The 24,503-nt window shown below is 36.2% G+C and overlaps 1 protein-coding gene across 2 annotated transcripts in view; it reads left to right on the top strand.

Moving 5' to 3' along the window:
* Positions 1-24,503, top strand: part of LOC106627937 (putative uncharacterized protein DDB_G0291608) — a 180,952-nt gene that overhangs the window by 4,002 nt on the left and 152,447 nt on the right. The gene's annotated exons all lie outside the window — the stretch shown is intronic.

The following is a 24,503-nucleotide window of genomic DNA, read 5'->3' as shown; positions in this document are numbered from 1 at the left end:
CAGAAAACTTACATGTGGTAACAACGAGGAATGTATCCAGTTGAGTTCAATACAAGAGAATATTTGATTGATGTCAGTTGTTTATTCGTTTCGCCACTTGCAAATTTTTGCCTAATCGAAGACACCGAAAGAATGCTGGCTTCGTTAGTTTGTTGTTGACTTGTAGTACCTATGTACAAGTATACTTTATATGCAATAAAGTAAAATATCTCGGGTTCGCCTAGTGTTAGAAGGTAGTGAATCGAACAAACTATATAAGCTGTTCAAGCAGATTGACAATACTTTAGTGCAGCCTTATGCTAATCTGTCCACTCTGGTGAAGAAATCCTTCTTTCCACGCTCCTTTGCTTCTAGCAGCACCCATACCTAACGTTTTCTGTAAAAAATAAATATCTATTTTATTTGAAGTCTTAAAGGATTATATTCACTTGTGAATTAAAAAAAAAACTTCTTTTGTTTTGCATACGAGTATATGGATCAGAAAGTGAAAGAAATTCACTAGGAATTCAGTAGGGTGAAACCCAAACGAAAGATAAAATAACAAACATGAAAGGAAAAATAATTTACGGGCTATCTGAGGTCGAAAAGAGGAAGGGAAGGGGCGTGGTTCAATATTTTAGGGTTAACAATTTTTTATCTCGACTTCCGGCAAATCTACAATTCCTATAGAAAAAAGTTATATTGCAAAGCCGTAGGTAATAAAAAGATTTACAACTTTTGTATCAACACCTTTTTCACATAACCTCAAAATTGATGTGAAAATTTCAAATGTCCGAATTTTTTGGTTTTTTATTATTTTTTTTTTTGTAAAAAACACGAAATTTATGTAAACTTACCTTTTTATGTCCCAAATATATATCGCCATTTTTTGGAGGTCGTCCTGGAAATCGGCTACGGGATGAAGGGAATCCAAAATTTTTCAAAATGAATTATTGATTTTCAAAGTACATTAAATTCCGTAAATATAAATTACATTTATTTATTTATTAAATAAGATGCCTTTTCCAAAAATCAACAAAATTCGCATTTTGAAAGTGAATATACTCGTTTAAAAACAAAATTTGTACTGTTATTTTTGAGAGTTATTTAACATGTAATACTTGTCTAAAGTTTGTAAAACAAAAGCATTAAATAAAGCGGCGTTACCACTTTAATGAGCCATCTGCATATTCTCTTATATCGAATTCAAGTCGTTAACCTTGTTATTGGTTTTATGTGAAAATTTTTTGAAAAGATAGCGGGCAGGGAAAAGGCGAATCGATGACTAGCCATCATCGCAAAAACATCACACAATTTGGCTTCACTTATCATATAAAAAGTATAATTGACCCTCTTACTTTACACATCATTATTAACTTCTAAGAATTGTTTATGCACTGAAACGCATTTATTATAATCATATATAAGTATTCATAGACTATATTTAGAAATCTAGGGATGATTTTTGCAAGTTTTGGTCAAATTATCTTTCTTTAAAATGTCAATATCAGCTAGTTAGTTGCAAATAATTCCCTTATTATATTTTTGGTTCATATAATAAAAACAAAGTTTGCAAGTGGCAGATGAAGAAGAGCATTTCAATGTTCTAAGCGCATGAGTGTGCGCCTGCATGGCGCCACTCAGCCACTGATGCTGAGAAAAGTACGAGCGCTTCATTGTAATTCCATATATTGTATATTATCAGTGTCATTGTATTATTTCTGGCCCACATAAAGAGATAATAAGTATGCACATAAAAGTAAAGTGGGGAAAGAAAGATTCATAATAGGGGTGCAGCCAAATGGGTACCTACAAGTGTTATCATTTGAAGTTATGTGTGGTTTATGGTACAATGTATATATATAATATTATGAGTCACACAACTCGTTTAGTGACTATCAGTTGTCTCATTAGAAAATACCTTGTTCTCATAGCGTAATAAGAGAACTCGAACTATTGTTTTTTTCATTCTCAATAAAAATTCAGAAACAGAATATGTTTTTTATAAGCGTATGTCAAAAGAATACACAACTCAGTTAACATTTCCTTGAAAGTATTTAACACTATCGAAGCTGTAAAATATATGTTCAATTTTGTTTGCTGTATACCATTTTTTTTCGTGTTGCAGTAGTATATTTTATTATGCTTATTTGTTGACCTTGTAAGTCAATAGCTCAACAATAGGACTTATCCATTGTTTCTATGGCATTTAATTTAAATTTTATTAATATAGGTTGCGTTAAAACCATTTCTACGTCCACAAAACACCATTAATCGAAAACCTGTAAAGTATAACTACAATTCACAATTAGATAATTCTATTTTGGTACAGCGAATTATATTACGGAGAGGAATGTGTGTTTTAAACACCGCCCACTAATAGGTTTGATTTACATATCTCCCAAACCACCTAAGCTGAATCAATCAAAATTGCTCACGATAATTCTTTTTGGCACCCCACCGACGGTGTGCAAATAGCTGAAATTGGATTATAATACCGCCCTATCCCTATATAACAGTTGTATTAAAAACTACTATAAGTGCGTTCACTCAAAAACTAAATGCGTCAAAGAAATAAGAAAAAGCTTTATAGGATTCGGTATCAAAATTGGACAGTGGGCGTGGCACTGTCCATCTTTTAGTGAAAACCCATAGCTCAAGACCTGCTCGACATTATCCTGACATTACTACATACGGTGTGAAAATTGGCGAAATAGAACCACAACCACGCCACAATTTTGAATTCCATATGATTTTTCACTATACAAATCAAGCATCACTGAATATAACTGGAAAAACTTTGCACCAATAGCGCTTTTAAAGTACGTCATCTCAAGTCTAAAAATGATCAAAATTGGACCTTAATTGTTCAAGTCCCCAAGAGTAAAGACTGGCGCCTATGGTTGCCATTTGAGTCCAAAGTGGATAAAATCGGGTCAAAACTTTCTAGCCTCTATATACTCAATATAAGTACTTCAAACTTCGGCTAAGTTGTTTCTCCGGCTTTGATCCTTTAGAGAGTGTCAAACGTTCAGTTGCACCCGATAGTAGTGCTTTCTCACTTGTTTTTTACAGTGTAAATTTTATTAATTTGTGATTTTAATTAATTTATTTTAATATCGCAATAATCTTTGATTTTGTATTTAAGAAGTTGTTGTAAAAATCCGTTTTACCTATATTTTTTGAAAAAATATATAATATTTTAAGATAGCAGGTAGCCAAGCTTTTCCAAGTGGTTTTAAAATTTTTAATTGTTTCCATAGATTTAAAAGCAACTCCTAATGGCAGAAATGAAGTTATATTACGATCCCTCTTGAGACTGAAATAGTTTTTATTTGCATGCAACTCATGCAAAAGTTCGTATGCATATATCTGTCATGTTCGTTTCGCCACTTCTCTGCTTTATATGTGTGAGTTTGCTTTGTTTCATCTCAAGAATTAATCAAGTGTAAGCAACAAAAAAGTTAGCCAGTTTTCTACAGTAGCCTTCTCTCTCTCTCTCTCTCTTTAGCTCTGTCTGTCATAACCTTTATGCTAGTGCAATAAACATGTGTTCGCTGCAAGAAAGAGTTAAAGCATGATTTAAGTGCACAAATAAAATTATTACTCATATAAAGTCAAATAAAAATGTCATTTTGGTTTCCATAACTCTTTAAGCAACGAAAAAGTGCGCATTAATTTTCTTGTCGTTAATTTTATTTTACAAACAGGAGATATGCACATATTTCTAAGGCATTTCATGACCTACAGTTAGTTAGAAAAACAAAACAGCTGCTGTTACACACACAAGGAGACTTTTGTGACTTTCTCGGCAACCACTTGGGTCATTAAGTTGAACCACTGTTTAGATTTATCTGCTATTATAATCTAAATAACGTCATAAAATAGCAGTTTTCTTGAGGTTGATAAGTGTAAAAAGTAGTAAAGGCAGCAAAGAACGCACAGTGGCAATGTTTTTACTTGTAAGCGCATATGTGTGTGACAGTTGCCACATGGCGAAGTGTGTAAACATTTGGATTATACGAGCACCTTTTTTTCTGCCTTCCTTCTCCCTTTGCTTGCGCATCCATTGATCTACGCTGCTGCGTCTTCTTACGCACATTTTGCTGTAGCATCTTTGTGTCTGCACTGGAGTGTTGTTAAAAATGACTTTTACAATAAATTGAGTAACCTTGCCTACATAAATAGCATTCAGTGGAATTCTTAAGTGTTACTATAAATGTCTGGCTAATACTAAAATGAATTTCTCACCTATGGCGCTGGCCGCTCTCAATGATTTATAGCAAATACAATAGTAGCTTAAGCAGCTATATATTAAGGCGGATAACCGTTAACTCTGACTTTGTTGCATCTGGCAATTGTAGTGCCCACATGCATGTATGCTTGCTATGATTTTTTTTGTTGTTTGTTGTTGTTGCATTGTAATTACTTTTATGTAGGACTTCGTAAATAAACTGCATTCCTTCATTCTCATTAAGATAAATATTAAATTAGGCTTCTGCGAACTGCAAGAATTTATATTTGTAAGCGACAAGAAGAATTCTACCATAGATGTCGTCTAAAAGCCGGCGAGCAAATATCTGATGGATTTAAATACAAACATTTGTATCTAAATGTTTGTAAATATGTCCATATGTATATATGTATGATTTATCGTGTAAAAATCCGATTTTAATGAGCGCAAACTCTTTAATAGCAGTATTATTGTGAGGTTAATTCAAAACAAAATAATTTTTAATTTAAGACTAAAATTCTTAAAAATTGTATTTTCGTCAAAAATAAAAATTAAAAAATTATAGATTACCGTATTATTATTGTATGTAGCGGCTTTGGGAAGTTTTTTATTATGATAAAAAATATTTTTATCTGAATATAAAATTATGTCAACGAATTAAGCTCCTTAATCTGAAAATTATAATAATAGGAATAAAATATTGCAAAACAACTTCCATCTTAATTTTGATTTCCACAGCTTTCAATTTTTTCTAGAAGCTTTCCTACACAAAAAGGGATAATAGGTCGTTTGCGCTTTAAAAGCAGAAAGTTATTTAGGTATGTAGCTCTATATTTAACGTCTAGAAAATACGAAATACTTAGCTTGGATCTTGCAGAGTTTTACATTTTTATAAAAATTGTTATTGGTTGCTATATAGTATCAATACTCATTACAGGCAACTTAAGTTACTTCCAAAAATGTCTAATTTGACCACGAAAGACACTTCCCCTCAAAAATTCATGAAATTTGTGTTGCATTTGCTATTTGAACCATTCACAATAATCAAACTGTTCTAAACTATGCAAAACAAAACTTGGTAACCAAATACTCTCTTATACGAATTCAACTCGTTAACTTTGTTGCAGCGCGTAGAAAAAACGAGAGAGAAATGCCGAATCGAAGAATGAGATGTATGTTGTTATTTGCTTTTCCACTCTACTCCCTCAGTTATTGAGATATTGGTCTGAAACTTTGCACACGTTCTTTTCTCCGCAAGAAGCTGCTCAGTTGTCGGAACCGCCGATATCGGACCACTATAGCATATAGCTGCCATACAAACTGAACGATCGGAATGAAGTTCTTGTAAATATATGTATACTTATTTATTAAGTCTTCATATTTCATTCTTAAAGTTTCTTTAGTTTGTTAAAACACCGACTTTTTTTTCATATTTGTACAATTTGTACATTTTATCAATATTTTTCCCCATTCTCCAAAGTGTGCATATGCATATAAAGTTTTCACCACAGCAAAATCAGATCTGTCAAATTTGTAAAATATATATTAGCATTTCAATGCTTTATATTTTTAGCCATTAAAGCAAATCAGTTGATGTCATCTGTAAGCTCTAAAAAACAGAAGGCAGTAAATCTTTTTTTTGTTTGGAACAGTGTATGAAAAATACAAATTTTCAGAAGGAAATTAACATAAATCAGCATAACGTCGCCACCCGTCTCCTGCCACCCGCTTGCTTAGATGGCAGTAAATTGCTTAAATACAATAAATTTACAATAAAGTCATCCGCCTTCTTTTCGAAATTGAATGGCTACGAAAACTATCTAACAGCTGCGGACAAAGAACAAAGGCCACTGCTGCATTACACCGATTCTATAAACCGCGAATGAGGAGCGTTAAGGATGTTTTTGCTTATTTATGATTGCATAAAAACTGCTCACAAACATTTCCACATATATATATATATATATGTATATATTTACACATACATACAAATATTTGTATACATACATGCATGTGTACAGCGACTTTTCTGACAGACTGTAATTTGTGGGTAGTGCATATTCATCAACAAATTTATTTTATCGAATATTTTCCGAGTCACGCTTACTGATTTTGAATAACCAACAAATTTATTTATCATATTTGGAAGGCCACTGTCAAACCAACACAACAGCACACCATTCAGCCTCAGCCTTAGTCAGCCAAACAAGCAAGCAACCCAGCAAGCAACCCAGTAAGCAACCCAGCTCCACCCACTGCGAGCAATCTATTTCTTACCGAAATTGCGCGAACTTACAGTTACTTGCAGTTTTTGCCCCTGATTAAATTTTTTTCGTCTGCTCAAGCGACTGCGACTAATCTTATTTATGAGAACGAGTACCCGTCTATGTCGCCGTCGTCACCGCCAGCGTCAAGTGTGTGCCACTGTGTGCGTGTATTTTGTTGTCGTTTTCCACCCCATTTAGCCATTTTTCACAGCGCCGCCGTCCTCGTTGTCTGACATTTTTCGCTGGCTGTGTGATGTTTTTTTTCGAAATTCTAGTTTTTTACACACATACACACACACACACGTATTTGCCGCTACTTGTGTGTGCACTTTTGTTTCATTCCGCCGCATCTTTTGTGTAGTTATGGGCATGTGCGTGTGTGTGTGTGTGTGTAGGCAGGATATGAAAAATGAATTGTTAACAAAAAATCACGCATTATATTTTCAATAAATCTTGGAGCAAAAAGAAAAGTTTCGAGAGATTATAAATCGTATGCGCTTAATGCTGACAAGTGGTAATGCGTTGGTGAAGAACTTTTCCGCGCGGCATAAGCAGCCAGAGAAGTGGCTTTGTTGTTGTTGTTATTATTATTTGCCCTTCTGCTTTTGTTTGCTTGATAAAACTCGTGCTTGAAGTTGCTGGCGCAGAATTGTTTACCGAGGCAAAGTTTTACATGGAATTATTTTGAAGTAATTCAATTCAATTGGACAGTAGCTGATAGTCCCATGTTGGTTTATACCATCATAGATGGATATCGGCATTTTTCCTTGACCTTTCTGCAGTTCTTTCGCTTGTTTTCGGACCTTTTCGTAGCTAGCTGCTTGAAGGCATAGAAAAATAAATAACTAAATGGAATTTTCATTTGACTGCTTGTTTGTTATTTTCAATTATAAATTGCTAAAAATTTGGAGTGGCTTAAAACGAAAATAAGCCAGGAAGAGTAAAAAAGTAGAAAAGCCATAGAAATTTAAACCCAAACGGCGCTTTCTTTGTTTGTTGTTTACTCAAAAGAGTTGTGTAAATTTGTAGCGGAAACCACATACTCATTCATTTGACCATATATGATATTTGATTTTTGGCTCACTCTTATTATTATGACCGCAACTGTATGTGTTGATAAAATAGCAAATCAAAAGTTGAATTTGAGTTGATTAAAAGAAACCGGATATGTGGTTTTAAATTATAATTATGTAACAGAAATATTATGAATTATAAACATCAAAGTTAAGGTCCAAAAAGGTTGGAATAAAAACAAAAAAAAGAAAATAGTAAGAAAAATACCAAAACAAGAGAACAGTTTGTATGGCAGTTAAACATATGTTTTAAAGGTGTGATATAAAAAATTTCTCCGGAGGTTGTACCGTTGCTTTAAGTAATAATCTATTCCAAATTTCGTGAAGATATCTTATCAAACAAAAAAGTTTCGCACACAAAGACCGATAGTTCAATTTGTATGGCAGCTATATGCTATAGTGTTCCGATATCAGCGGTTCCGACAAAGCAGTTCCTTGGATGAGGGAAGGGCGTGTGCAAAATTTCTGGTCGATATCCTAAGAACTGAGGGACTAGTTCGCGTATATACAGACGGACAGACAGACGGACGTGGATAAATCGCGTATATACAGACGGACAGACAGACGGACGTGGATAAATCGCTCAGCTTATCTGATGCTGATCATTTATATATACCATATACTTTACTGGGTTCCCGACGTTTGCTGTGGGTGTTACAAACTTCGTGACAAACTTAATATACCCTATTCGAGGTATAAACATTAATTAACGATGAATTTTCAGCATCACTGGAGGTTTTTGTGACTGTTTGCCTGTCTAACGTCCATAATTTTCAAACAAAGTAGTTGATTTATTTAATAAAGTGTAGCTCATTGCTCTGGAAACGTAATTGTCTAGAGCACTAGAACTTTTAAAAGTTGCCACTTATATGAAATTTAAATTAAAAATTAAAAAAAAATTCTAATAAGCGTACCAAACAGAAAAATGTAAGATATCTTCTGCTTGACTAGATTGTTCAAATATTGCAATTTGTTTTTAAATCATATTACAACAACAAGAAAAAAATGCAAATTATAAGGTTGCCACCTGTTAGGAAATGTGACTCAAAAGATTATAGCATAAAAACAACCTAAAATACGTATAACATACTTTAGGGTTGAAATAAAGCAAATATTTCTAAAGAGGGTTGCCACCTGTTTAAGTGAGCAAGGCAATACAACTGATATGGCAATTAAGATATTAATATGTACATATATCAAAAGGAAGTTGTTTAAAAAAGTTATAGCCACTTGAAAAATACGTTTCAGTAGAGTTGCCACCTTTTTAGTTTATTATTAAATCAGTTTAATAAATGAAAATTAAACTTAAAATATTAATGATAGATTAGACTATAGAGATGAAATACAGCAAATATATTTAAAATGGGCTGCCACCTGTTTAAGAAATTAAGTCAATAAAATTGATATTTAATTAAAATATTAATATGTACATATATTATTAAAAAATCATAGGCACTTGAAAAATAATTTTCAGTAGAGTTGCCACCTTTTTTAGTTTCTTACTAAATAAAATGAAACCCAGAGTTCCTTTAATTAAACCTAAAATATTAACGTTAGACTATAGAGATGAAATAAAGAAAATACATGTATTTAAAAAAGGTTGCCACTTGTTTAAGAAATAAAGTGAATTAAATTGATATGGTAATTAAAATATTCAGATGTATATCATAAGAAATGTGTTTCAAAAATCATCGGCACTTGAAAATATTTCTGAGCAGGGTTGCCGCTTTTTTAGTTTTCTTTTTAACTAATTGAACTCATATTTCTCTTAATTTCGTCATAATTTTAAATCTTTATTAGCATATAATATATATCTTTGCAATACATTAATGCCATGTCGAGGGTTCTTACGGTTGACAAAAGGAAACTTGCACTTAATAAATAAATAAAATGTTATAATATCTACATTTGTACTTCTCAAGAGGTTTAAAACTAAACCAAACTATTTGAAAAATATGGTTACATTTTATATGTTGTATAAAAAATGGTGTTTAAGTCAGGTTATCACCAAGCTTATGTACTGTAAACTACGCGTTTTAACGTAAGACTCAACAGTTTGCGCCATGTAAGCTTCTAATATACTCAGTAAATTAACGTAAGGATCATTAATCAATTTACATTTTAAAGTAGCGGATATTCGAACGCGCTTTACGTGGCCTGTGTTCTAAATGACCGCCTCCAACTGAAGCGCCGAAGTAGACACAGAGGCACTTTAGTTAGCATTCAAGGTTGTTTGAGCGGAAAAAATCTATAATTGTATGTTGCTATTGTAGACTGGTCTAGCAACTAGACAAAACTTAAGCAACTATACAATGTGTGTGCCAGAAACAAAAAAGCTGAGGGCTCTTGACTACACAGTGCGATAATGATAGATGAATGGCGGAAATTAGGAATAATTTACAAGCTCTCAAATTTTCTAGAAACATCACAATTCAAGTGCACGTACGCGCCGACGAGAGCAGTTAATTTATTATGCTATCAAACTTTCGCCACCACGACGAGCTCACTGTCTGACAAAGCATCAATTTACTTTATATACCTACATGCATATAATATTTGTCTACAATGCAGCGATCTGGCAATCATTTAAGTTTGTGGAAATGACACTTTATTTATAGTAATAATAATAATTTCAGAGTAATTGATTAAAAATTCAGTATTTCCGCATCACTTTGCAAACAACAAATTTCCCGCTCCACCTTTGCCCTACAACCAGACACCCGCCCTTAAGTCAATGAGAGTTCAATATGATGATGATTCCTGTTTGGCCACGTCAATTTTCATGCGTCTGTATGCCGCTCTTTAACATATGTCCCCGAGAGCTATTGCGTGCATTTCAAAAATTAATACCGTTAAAGGTCTGAGAGTGCGAGTTGAAGCAATCATATAAATTGAATAGTCAACAATAAGTGTCTGCACACACAGAGACATTTCTGGCGATTTTGGTCCTTCTCACAGGCATAACTTGTTGGGCATGCCGAAAAAAGGGTCATCAAGTGCCCACAACTCAATCAGCGGCGGCCCTATTCCCAAACTCACAAAGGTCAAGAAATGTGGAAATTTACCTTTTCAAAAATAAATGACAACAAGGCGGCAATATGGCAATATGGCAAAGGAGGAAATTGAGAAAATGCAAAAAATAAAAATGAAAATATAAAAATGTTAGAAGAGTATATTGAAAACATGAGAATTATGTTCATTTCCTATTCCTTTCGCAGTTAAGCGGTAAGAAAAGTGCCACCACACTTTGAACAGAAATCAATTTCTTCTTTACGGCAGCAGCGGCAGCCAGTGGCAGAGTGGCTTTCACCTCGTCTCGTTCATCATGCAACCAATTCATTGTGGTCAAATGCACACAGACCAAGCAGGAACGTGCAACAAGATTGAACATGACGCAAGCCAACCGCTACAGCAGCTACGGAGCAGTACAAAACGTTGCTGGCGGAAAGCTTCGTGGTCGTTGTGGCATTGTTGGCTGTCGCTTTTGCTGATAGAATCGAAAATTGAAAAGTCAAATAGTGATGAAAAGATGGCAGGCATGGCACTGTGGCGGTGGTGGCGGAGCGGCAGAGCGCTTATAAGTTGACTTTTGGTTAACAGCAAATTTTTCGGGTAGTTATTGGTTACAAAGTAGCACCAGCGGCTAGCGATCAGCACTGCTCAGCAAGTGGAAGTGGCAACCGAGCAATAAAGTGTAGTAATCAGCTGTAGAATGTTGTTGCCACAGACCAGCGGCAGGCTTAAGCAGAGCATGTGTTCTTGCGCTTATTATTGCTGTTTTTTTTTTGTTTGTTTTTACTTCTCGACCACTTTTTCGTTTTATATGAAGGCGTTCGGTCTTATGCGTAGCCGCATTCCTTACAACGTGGCGTTGCTCGCACTTACATGTACGAGGGTGGTCCGATAATTACTTAAGCTATAAAATAAAAGAAAATTTTTGGAAAATTCAGATTTACTCTTCAGCATATTCTTCTTTCAACTCGATATTACTGACTCCACAATTCTTCTTTAAACCATTTGAAAACTTAATTTTGAGGTAGTCTGCAAAGTAAGCGTAGCGGCGACAGCCTCATTAAATTACACTTTGTGAAACCTGAAATAAAATAACGGTGGACATCACGCCTCCGGTCGATAGGAGAGTATTCGCAGACTTCGGAGCAGGTTAGCCGGGTGTAGTCTATTATTTCTACTATTCCTTGACCGCTGATATGCTCACTGAGTGTAGAACATGGTCAAAACAAAATTGCGCGTCCGATTCGGCTGAAATTTTGACCGTTTACGAAAGAGTTCTATATCATAATAAATCTCATGTGGTGTTGTCGGCCAGGCTACGTATTTGTTCGGATCACTCGTACTTGCGAGTATACTTGTACTCAGCCTGCCAGCAGTTCAACGTCTGGCTTGAAGAGACGCAGAGAAATGGCACGAAATTGGCAGCCGAGCAGCCAAGCAGCCAGACAGATAGTCAACAGGCAATCGTGTTGATGACGAGTTTGCGGTTGCCACAATTTGTGCAAAACTGTGTTGAAATGTGAATGTGGTTGCAAACTTATTTTCATGTTGATGATGAAAAGTTTCGATGTTTACTTGACGACTCTCCGACTGTCTGTTGACTGTTGGCCATTGGACCGCTAGCCGCTGGCTGGTTGGTTGGCTGCTTCTTTAAGCCGTCACCAGTGGTAACATTAAGGCTAACGACTATGGTGATTACAATTCGGCGGAGAAAGAATAAAAGTTGCAACTTCTATTCGGTAAACACATGTTCGACAAAAGCCGCAATATAGCACTCACCAATTTTTGTAAACGTGGCAAGTGGTGTGTGTTTCACAGATGGAATTGCTTATGTGTGTTTACATAGTGTATATGTGGCAAGTACGTTGCTCATGTGGGTAGACTATGAGCTTAGAAACCGGTCCAAAATACTTAAATATTGCTTGCCGGCATTGGATTTGTACCCGCTACCCGCTACATCGATCGTAGAATTGTGTCCGAAAGCGTTGGTTGCTGAATGATTTTTCAAAGCCTCAATTTTATTGCTGGAACGGATGCCAATTAGAAACACTTAGTGAGCAAGCTAGCACAAACTTCGGCTCAACTTCGGCTCAACAGTGTTAAAGTCCGCTATTACTGTTTATAGAATCTATCAAGAGAAGTTAATACAAAAACACTATATGTATATAAACCCTGAAGCTGTGAGTCTATCGGCAATAAGAGTGATTCGAAGCTGATTATGAATAGCGTGATTATATATTGAATTATATATAACTTGAGGTGCATTGTCTAATGCATTAGAAGCTTGTTCTTCCCCCTAAATAATTCTACGAAACCTTAGGACGATACTTCGTCTGTCGATCAGAAATTTTTTATTTTTTATTATTACATATTATGCTACCTAAATAAAGAAGTTCTATATTTCAGCGTAGTAATTTTGAACCTAAATAATATATTTTTTACTAGTGTCTTTATTTTATCTTTTCTGAAACTATCGTTTGCCACGGAGTTTGTAACACACAGAAGGAAACGTTGGAGACCCTATAAAATATATAAATAAATGATCAGCTAGATGAGCTGAGTTGATTTAGTCATGTCCGTCCGTCTGTATATACGTGAACTACTTTTTGAGATATCGATCTGAAATTTTGCACACGTTCTTGTCTCGTTAAGAAGCTCTCATATGTCGCAACCACCGATATCGCAGCACTATATCGGAATCAAGTCCTTGTATGAAAATTTGCTTAATTGACACGATATCTTAACGAAATTTTTCATGAATTATTGTCCAAGGCAAAGGTACAATCTCCGAAGAAATTGTTCAGATCGGACCAATATAGCCATACAAACTAAACGATCGGAATCAAGTTCTTGTATGTAATCTTTTGAATTTTTGAAAGGTATAATAGCTTTGGTTAACGTTATTATTTATATTATATATATTATTTAATGGCTGAATATTATTTTATCCAAACCCCCTGTCTCATTTACAATACTTTCATCTCATTTTTCATAATTTTCTAAAAACTAAACAATGTTGGAGAACATGCCTCGGACCCCATTTTAGAATTATTTGTACTCACTCGAAGATATTTTTTTAAGCAACTACTACAAAATAAATTTGTATATGCTCACATATCCATCCGTGTTGCATCCAATGCATTCACACACACACACAGATATACATATGGTATATAAAAGCCCGCATAATTGTCAATACACCAGCAAACTCATTTTTAATTTACTCCCAATTTACTCAATCAAAACACTGGTCCATTGTGTTCATACTATTTATTTAAGAAATATCCAGAAGAGAGCTATATCAACTCTCAAGTGGGCAACCATATGTGCTCAAATAGGAAATAAGTCGCAACAGGGGAGATCCCTTAGATTTACTTAAATGAAACTTGTTTCAGAACATTAAGATGGCACCGACACGGTTGTGAGTTTAGTATGTGCTCGCTTTAAACGCACACTCATACATATTCATTTATGCACATAAATACACACAATTAAGGCTGCTGTCGACGCTACAGGGAGAACTGGCACAGCAGGGTGGCCAGATGTATATTTTATAGATATTTATTTATTTAAAAGGGAAGTAGCGGAAAATTTAGAGTTTTATGGCTCATATGATTTGCTATTATAAATGAGAAGCAATTTATATAGTTCGTTACAAAAAAATTATATTTCTTGAAATTGCATCTGATGGAAAATATGTTTTAGAGTGAATTTTTATCTATAAACTTCTATCACAATATAATACTTTAAGATAAAACCGATCAAATGTTTTGACTGACATTAAAAGTGTTTTGGTCGGATGCTTCCCTTTATTTTAATGTCTTCGCACAAAAATAGAGTTATCTCAATGTAGCTTGATGTACTGGTGTCAGACTGCCAATATAACATAGTTGAAACAAATCAACACGAACACTTCTACTATTAGACTACTAATATTATATAAGCTTTGCTTTACTTGGTATATTATTTTTGCGATTATGATCAGAAATCCATTCGTAAATAAGAATTTGAGTATATTTCATTATATATGATCATTTTCTAAAGTACATTCGCTGTCTAAATATACCTAGTAGTATATTTTTCCACTCATAAACTCTAACCCGAACATTTCTTTCAAGTTATATACATAAACACTTTTGTTTGGAATGAACATTTTTTTTTCGTACTCACAAACTTTAGAATATAATTCTTCAAGTGTCATCGGTCCTTTCCATAAGATTAATTTTCCATTAATTTTAGTAAATACAAGAAGAAACGTTAACTTCGATTGCACCGTAGCTTCACAAATACAAAAGATTCCTTAAATAACTGGATTTTGACCGGACGGTTTGCATTGCAGCTATATTCTATAGTGATCCGATATCAGTGGTTCCGACAAAGGAGCTGGGAAAGAAAAGGAGGTGTGCAAAATTTCAGATCGATATCTCACCACTTAACTGAGGTAATAGTTCGCATGCATACAGACGGACAGAAAGACAGACGGGCATGACTAAATCGACTCAGCTCGTCATGCCGATCATTTATACATATGTATTTATGGGACATTTTATAGGGTTTCTTTCTTCTTTCCTCTGGGTGTTACAAATATTGTGGAAAACTTAATATGCCCTGTTCAGTATGTAAAATTAATAAAGCCCTAAAGTAAATTAAAATATCGTTGGGGGCACTATCAGCTAGAGTGACGTAGGATTCCATACTGAGTAGCATACTACCCTTTTCTTATTTGCCACGCGGTTTTAGAGCAATTCGCAATTCGCAATATGGGCTGTAAGCGACTAAACATATTACTTTTGTCAAGATAATGTGAACTACTTGAGACATCTATACTGACTGAAGGAATCTATTAAGCCTCGATTAGGCGAGATTAATATTAAAATAAGGGACCATTATTCTTACTGTACTATTTTGGTCCTTAATATCGCTTCAGTTACTACACGCATAAAATAAAATGCTTACCTGGATATGGAATGTCAGAAGTAACTGCTGTTGCACTCGAAATTTATATATCCGAGTTGTCGCATTTGCGATGAAAGAAGTGCTTCGAAAACATATTCTAACGAATACTAAGGGGAATATTTTGAAGAATGATTAGACTGTTTTCTTTAATTCTTATTTTCCCCTTGATATGCCGAAAATATTACTATCAATCTTCACATAATACAGAAAATTTAAAAGCACTAAAAACCAATAAAACTTTGTGTTAAAGAAGAACAATATTTATAGTCCCTTATAATTAAAATAAAAATGCTGCCTGCATAGATGCCACTTATTTCATTTGTTTCAATGTTAATCATATTTCCAACATCTGGTCACCTCCATCGTAGATGATTTTGCTTGATGTGTATGCTAAGATGTTTGTTGGCAGCCGCTAAACGGCGACGCCACGCTCTCTTTGCAATGCGGCTCAGTACGTGCATTTGTTAAACGTTTGACGGGAGAGCGAGGGAAGCGGCAGCTTCGTAATGGTGGTTATGGTGGTAATGTTGATGTTACTAGCAGTTGTTGTTGCCGTTGGTGTACGGTAACATTACTACACCGCAGAAAGCAACTTCAAAAAGGCTGAGTTGCAGAAAGAGCACACACATCAGACATTGTTGTTGCCCTGGGTAAAGTCAAAGCCGCTGCCAAAGCTGAGGCTAGAGCCAAAAATGAGAAAACCAAAGGCCATAGAGGAAATAAGGCGAAATAAAAGAGAAACCAAAAAGGATGTGGAAATGGGAATACTGTAATAGAGTTTTTAAAAGTAATAGTTGATACGTCTTACTTTTTGTTTTTGTTTTTGTTTTTTCCACATTTTTCTTACTTTTTGCGATGCTCTACGAGTGCCACACGCGGTCGCACGACCGGCTGAAGAGTCAGTAACCAGACCATAAAGGCGCAGCACAAACCTGACATCTAGTCATAGACGAGGCGTAAAGGCGGCAGGCGGGAGGCGGCAGACGGCTGACGGGCGGCATTCAATGTCCCAACAAAAGCTTGCGGAAAAAAAACAAAAAAGCAAAGACTTGAACCGAACGAATTCAAACTAAATTGAAGCAAAAGCCAAACTGTGGTGCCTCCGTCGCTGCTTGTTGACTCAGAATTCGAGTCAACTAAACGTTAAAATTGAGTTAGAGGTATGCCAATCTACAATAGTGGAAAGTGCTCGATGAATTTGTGGTATTTTTTCAGTGCCAGCGGCACACAAAGGTTGCCAGGGGGGCAGCAAATGCGCACGTATGCCAGCATATGCGTGTGTATGTTTGTGAGGGTGGTTCTAGCGGCGTCGTCATCGGTGTCGGTGTCGGTAAACAACTGGCAGGCGTGCGGATCGAGTTGAGTTGAGAGTGAATGAAGTGCATTGAAAATTGGTTTTTGAGAATTTTTCATACGGTTGCACAAATACGGTTTCAAGTTTGACTCGGAGCGCAGTTCGAGTTGGGTGCAGCAGTGAACGTTAAAGCCAAAACCACATTGCTGCGCGCAACACACAGCCAACCGGACGACGATGACGACGACTACTACTGACCCGTCCAGCCAGCCTCGAGCTGGCGAAAAGTTGCTGGTGGCAACTACGGAACACGTTTGATTGAGTGGCCTCCTGGAGGCGAAAACAACAATATGCTGTTTTTTTCATTTTGCTCTTTCGGTTTTCCGGATTTTTAGTATTGTTTGTTTTGATTTGATGTTGTTTTTTTTTTATTTGTTTTTCATCGCTGGATAAAACGTAGTAGTTTACACATTTATTTATAATATCCATACACATAAGTACACACACCACCCACGCCAATCACCAACCACCATCCACTATAAACGATTCAAAACACCAATCGAACACACACACACTCTCATATGCACAGTTATGTGGCTTGCAAGCGTTCGGTCGTACTCACGGGGCGCTCGGTCTGCTAACGCTGTCGTGTAACATTGTAGTTTCTGCAAATATCGTTTGGGCGCATGCAAATTAAATTATGTGTAAAGAGTTGAAACGGTTTACATGGTCAACACTACAAAATGAAATGTAAGCCAATTAGTGAAGTTTTCAATAATCCGTTTGGTTGGTGTTATGTGTAAAAGGGGTCGTAATTACCAGCGGCGTCATGCCACGTCGCCTGGTCGAAGTTGCGCTTCATTCGGCTGTACTCTCTTCCTGGTCTTCCAGAGCTGCGTAAGTTGGCTAACAACGAACGGCAGTGACTTTTGGCCCTCACCAGTGGGTGCAATAGTTTCTGAGCGCAAAAAAAAAGTAGACGCTAACAACAAAGGTGTCTGTAAGGAACTAAGGCAACTCTTACAAAACGTTATGCCTTCACGGAAAAACAGTTATTACAACTAAGCTGCAGTTGCAATAATGGTCTTTTGTTAATCACCTTTCAATTTACTTTAACTCATTCTTGACATAAGAATTTGCGGTGAACAGAGAGTCGCCGATTTGTTTTTTAAGTCTAAGCCAACGGCCATGTTTTCCACTTTTAATCCCTTATGGCAAGCCTTCTTACAAAGTTTTCCAGAAGTAGAAGAGTATGGACGAATAAGTTATAAGTTTTTAATATAATTTTGTAACAGAATTTTGACGTCTACAGGGATTTTCGCGAAGCAGCTGCCAGCGCACGATAATAATCTATGATAATCTCAAATAGGAAGAGCTCATATCCGGACATTTTTTAGAAAAGGTCCAACATCGTGTTTTGACGATTGTAATTTTTGTAAAATAGCTGGTTTGTTACACCCTGTCGAAAAGTTTCATATATGTTCTTCAATAAAAAGTCTCAAATTACCTTTCCTATATAACCGAATATAAAAAAAATGTAAATATGTAAAAATTAACATAGTATCTTTGGTGCCACATAGTAACTCATTGCTCTGCATTACTGTGGAAGTGGGGCTTTTCAAAAGTAAACAAACTAAGGATGAGAGAGACGAGAAAATGTTTGATTTGACTCTTAATAAATTAGAGCAGACAAGATATTATAATTGCTAGCTGTAAATAAATATTGCTTCGTCGGAAATATTTTCTCTAATTACTTCAGTTAACGGTATTTATGTAGATATAGCAAATAATATGCAATGTCGTATTCAAAGCAAGTGGCTATCTAATTAGATTTGAATTTAGTACGGTTATAAAAAAAAAATTGTAATTAGAGTTTATTTATACCGTGCACTGTTTATATAAAATTTCACTTTGATATTTCAATAATATTTTTTTTTTATACCCTGCACATACTAACACCCATATATACCCTATAAAATGTATATATAAATTATCAGCGGAACGAGCTGAATTGATTTAGCCATGTCGGTCTGTCTGTATGTATGCGCACTAGTCATTCAGTTTTTGAGATATTGCTCAGAAATTTTTTACACGTCCTTTTCACTACAAGAAGCTGATCTGCCTTATTTTTGTAAGGAAAACTTTTTGACTTAACGAGATATCTTCACGAAATTTAAGCTGAATTATTGCAACGCTACAATATCTGAAGATATTTCCAGTTCGAACAACTATGTCATATAGCTGTCATACAAATTGGACTATCAAAATCAAGTTCTTTTATGGAAGCTTCTTTATTTATTATCATCTTTATAACCAGATATTCGGTTTATTATGCTAATATATTTCAACACCAATACTACTTTTGTATTTAAAATAAAGTTATTGCACAACTACTATAAGTTAGAAAAGCGGAAGTGATAAAAACAGTAAAAGATCAAAAGAATACTTGCGTTTCCAACAACGTTAATTCAATAAACATAACATAGTTCCATAGCGACATAATCCAGCCACTACTGCAAGCGGAACGCTCCGTTGTGCTCGAATAAATTCTATTAGATGAAAACTAAAATATTTTAACTTAGTTGAAAAAGGGTTAAGAAAATTAAAGCGTTTGTGGCACGCCAGTTCACATTCCTATGCAAATCTTCAAAGCGAATATGTTTGTCATTCCTGTCATAGCAGCGTTGAGCACCACTAACTTGACTGGAAAGCAACCGCAATATATAAAAACCTATGCCTGTATGTTTGTATACTAAGCTAAAATATGCAGTGCTACTTGTTACTAAATGCACACAGTACACTTGTGAGCGAGTAAAAGTGCTTCACGTATATGCCACATTTGCCAGTAATATTTCAAAATACTCGTAGTAAACGTCGTGGAAGTCGAAGAGCAAAATGGCCAGCTAGCAACGAAACGAAGTAAGAAGCATGCTATTGCTAACGTTTGACTTTACTAGTTGAGGACCCAGCAAGAAAAATTCGTTGACGCACACTGAGTAATGAAGCGATTCAAAGCTATTATCTTTATCTCATATTTCAGATTATTGCTCTTCAGCAGCATGTTAATCTTTGGTAGATTCTTTGTATCAATTTCAAATTTCCAGATTATTCTAAATAACTAATTGATTAACAGTGCAGTGAAATCAAATTTTACCTGATTTAAAGAACAGTAAAAATTTTTTATTTTGCTTTGTTATATTTAGTTTCGATTGTACAGTCACTAATAAAGAGGCTCTGTTAAGAGAAACCTATTGATGATTAAAAAATATTAGAAATCATCGAACATAGTGAAATTTTAACTCTCGAAATCGGTATTAAGTCTTTTGGAATAACATTTTCCTAAATTTGAAGTCATTTTGGGTTTTTGGGCCTAATTCTTTCTTTCTCGATGTAAATGTTTGTTAATGCCGCCGTTCCCTATCCAGCATATAGTATTTATTATTACCATTATCGGTTTCAAAGGTTTAGAGCGATAAGGGTTTATTAGTTTTGTCCGAGTTCGGGCACGTTTCTGCAATTAAAGTACTATCTTTTTAAAATAATCTATAAAGCGGTCTCCGTCTTAGATTTTCTCAACTGTTATACTGTATTTTGTTTCCAATTATTCTTCGTTATCATCTATTGAGCCCAAATGAGAATGTTGCACTTGTAATTACTTAGCAAGAGGTAACTCTCTTGTTATATAAATTATTGGGTGTACTGAACAAAGTAGAAATAAATTATGTCGGCATTACTGTTCGCTTTTCCTACAGGGCAACTTCAATTTCGCCTTCAAATATTTGGTGAGCCCGAGCGCGCTGCATAGCGTAACTACATATAGGATACCTGAAAGGCGGTGGTGGGCATTGCAAGCACTACTGTATGCATGCTCGCAGCGCGGTGGCAGGAATGCCCTTTGGCTTCAACGCGACGCATTGTGCAACGTGGCAAAGCAAAGCGCATTGTGTGCGCGTTGCAGCGCGTCAAAAGTGTTAAGCTTAGCAATTTCAATATTTTTTGCATAAGCTGCTGCCGTTGTTGTTGCGACTCATTTTTCAAATACATGTGTATGTACGTATATATTTTTGATTATTGTTGTTGCAGCGCAAAATTACAATGCTGATAAGTTAAAAGTGTAGCTTAAGTAGCTTTAAGTGTTGGTCGCAGCTAGTAGCCGCCAAGCTGTTGCAACGTCGACTAGTGCCCGACGAATGCGCGCACACGCAGACTTGCTACCAAACGCACATACAAACAAATGTTTGCTTCCAAGAATATTGAAACGCTTTTCCGAGGAAGTGCGCACAGCGGTGGCGGCGGCAGGTTGCACCAATGCAGCGCATTATTACACGCGACTGCATACAAATGCAAGGAAGGTGTATATGTGTGTGTGCGTATATGTGCGTGCGCGCAGCGGAAAAGTTATATTATTATATACATTTGCGCTCGCTCATTGAGCAACGCCATGAAAACTGCTGACGTTGACATTGCTCGTCAATGCCGCCAAGTAAAAGTAGTTGCGCTGCAAATTGAAGCTGTTTACAGCAACAACAATAACACCACCACTATCATCAGCTATCATATTTAGTTGCTTCTTCTTATTGCTTATTTGTATGTATGTATGTGTGACTGCACTTTGATGTTCAACAACAATACGTGCAACTAAGCGGATGAGAAAGCCATCAAAGCAACGTGCCAACAAGCGCAGCGCCGACATTCCCAAATGGAGTAGCTCGTCAATAAGTTATTAATAGATATTGATGGTACGATAAAGAGCGGCCCACTTTAACGCCGCGACCTTACCACCCAACCCAAATACCAAACTAAACGGCGCAGCGCGCCGCGTCGCGTCACAACAGCGCTGAGTGTCAACTAATGAATTAACGTGATGAGGAGGATGAATAAAAAATGAGAGGGGAAAATCAATTTGCACTGTATTCATCAGCGGCAATTCGATATAATTGGCTGCATTGAGTGCAAGTGGGGTGTCATGTAGTGTTTTGGATGTGGCTAGAACTAGAAGACAGCGACACAGTATGAGACAAAGCCGTAAAGGAGGGTGATAGCACAGGTTGGAGGGAGGGTGGTAGTGGGTTCGGTGGTGACACTAGTTGACGCCGCGCTGGCAGTGACACTGGCAGTGAGCCTGTAAATGTGAAAATGTGCACGAAAGTGCCGGCGAAAAGTGACTTCTAATTGTGACGCAGACTGAGTTGTTTGAACTGACACATACAAGTGAGTGGGTGTGTGTGTGTGTGTATGGAATTGTGCAAGTTGTGCAGTTAGTTGCTGCTGCTCTGCGCATCTACATAAATGCAAACAATAAAAAATTCTTAAGCTGCTCATGTCTCGTATTTCATAGCGTTTTATGGCGTCTAATGGCTTGTGTGCCTCAGAATGTGGCAAGCACACAGATATATGTATGTAAATAGTCTCAGATATAAAGTGAGACAATTGTGGACGGTTATTTACTTTTATACGATTTCACACAAAAGGCGCACACAATGACAACGCTCAGCAAATAAATGTCTATTTAAAGGGTGCTTTAGCGGGCATTAACTAAATAACTCATCAGGTGGTGTTTGAGTATGCGTGTCTGTGACGTGCTTATGAGCTGCTATGTCATTCACTATTTTAGTTGGGATTTGTGCATATTTATTGCATATGGTGTCGCCTTGCCAACCCATCTCACGGCATAATCCAGTAGCTGTCCGTCTGTTATGTCCAATAGAATATTTTTAATCCATTTGGTAACCGGTAGTTTACTGCCGCGTTGCATATCACAAACTATTGCGTTATGCCTTGCTGTGCTCAGCTGTTTAGTAATCACAGTTAAGCCTGCTCAGCAAAAACTTCTCGTCGAAGCGTTAAATGAGGGGTACAAGCGAGGATTTTTTAGGAAAAAAACTAAACTTCTTAATTCTGATTATAAAATTAGAAAAAAAGGGAAATGTTTAATTTATGTAGTTATACGAATAATAATAGTTAGAGTAGAATATTGCAACCATGAAGCTCTGCGAAAACACATCTTCGAAGGAATTTTAAAAAGAATAGCTTAGAAAAGCTTTCCTGACCTTAAGTATTTGCTCGCTTCTACACTTCGCAATACAAAACCAATTCAGAGCATCATAAAATATCTTTCTAGGCTGGGTGGAAGACAGCTGCTACAAGTCATTCTTGCCACCACTGGGTTCATATAATCAGAATATACTGCCTTTAAATATTCAGAATAGACTCAGATTTATATCCGGTCATAGACTGTCAACTCGACTAATTCCTAAAATTGTTTACGAATACGTACGAAAAATTTGAAAATTTTATTTTTAAACAGAATCCTATATAAAATTATCGTCTTTCCATTGAATTGCATTAGACGTTTGAATCTCGATCATAAAGACACAACAACGAGTCACTATCCTATTGGAATCCGAAAAACAAAATTTACCCGTAGCTTTCCAACCTCTTCCAACATATATTTAAACTTACCTTTAAGGTTGCCTACCCACTCCGATAGCACGGCGGTAATACTAGCTTTGAGCTCACTAATCGTACGTTCGGGGCTGGTGAATGCCTATCTCGTTATCTATGGCATCGGGTTACTTTGTGATAAAACTAATATGAGTGCCAGGCCACAGCGGAAACGCAGGTAACTGTAAAGCTGACGAGCTGGCTATTAACGTACCCTAGCCATGCTATGGGAGAAGAAAAATGGGAAACGGTCGGTGCTCCCTTCTCTTTGTGGATTCTACTATTGGATAGGTGGGCCTTGCGAAACCTTGGCCAGTGCTGAGCTACCAACAGTTCATGTGCTGACGCAACATCCTTTTGGGCCAATACATCCAGTGAGGTCTTTGCTCTCAGTAAGGCTAGCGACTCCCTAGTTAGTTTTCAAAGGCCTTTGCCTTATCGTGGTCCATGCTGTAAGGTTGCGGTTAATCGTACCGGACGCTAGGTGCAGGAGCTGTAAGGAAGTGTACGTGGTGGAAACCTCTTCCTTCGTGATTGTCCCGCGTTTGCGAGACCAAGGCTTAAACTAATGAGAACTCACACTTTCAGATATCCCACCGAGCTGATGGGAATAGAAATTAAATGTCTGAGTAAATTTGTATTGGCCACAAGGCGCTTGGCTGACCTATAAGATGGAATACAGAAGTTCTATTTTAATGGCTTCACAAAAGAACGCATTTAGTTCGAGTGTGATCTCCGGATCAACAATCGAACCTAACCTAACCTACCTTTAGGGTATCCAAAAATACAGAATGTCCTCAGGACATATTGCGTTTATTGCCGCAAGTGTTAAGTCTACGTCGCTTTAGTCAAAAATTATCCCTGCATTGATTTCTGAAACAGATTATGTGATATTGTCTAACCATATCTATATTTCTAAAAATAGTTCGAGTACTTTGTTTTACCTCTACAATAACAACAACATTATGCTTGAAATACCAATAAGCACCAACAAAGAAAATAATAAAATAAAAGATCTACTTGGAGCGAATACTTATTATCTTCTGTGAAATATCTCCTTTGCATTGAAAAGTTGAACTCTAATACGCTTTGGTTTAGCAACTAAAAGTATTGAGCACTTATTACTTCGTTGTCGCACCCTGTATTCATCCTTTATGTGACTTAAGCTCTATGACTGACTTAACGCATATCAATTGCAATTTTGACAATTTGAAGCGTAACGCCACCAACGTCAACGCCAACGC

Source organism: Bactrocera oleae, chromosome 5 (assembly GCF_042242935.1).
Source record: "Bactrocera oleae isolate idBacOlea1 chromosome 5, idBacOlea1, whole genome shotgun sequence".
NCBI classification, from domain to species: domain Eukaryota; kingdom Metazoa; phylum Arthropoda; class Insecta; order Diptera; family Tephritidae; genus Bactrocera; species Bactrocera oleae.
This window is presented reverse-complemented; position numbering and strand designations above follow the sequence as displayed.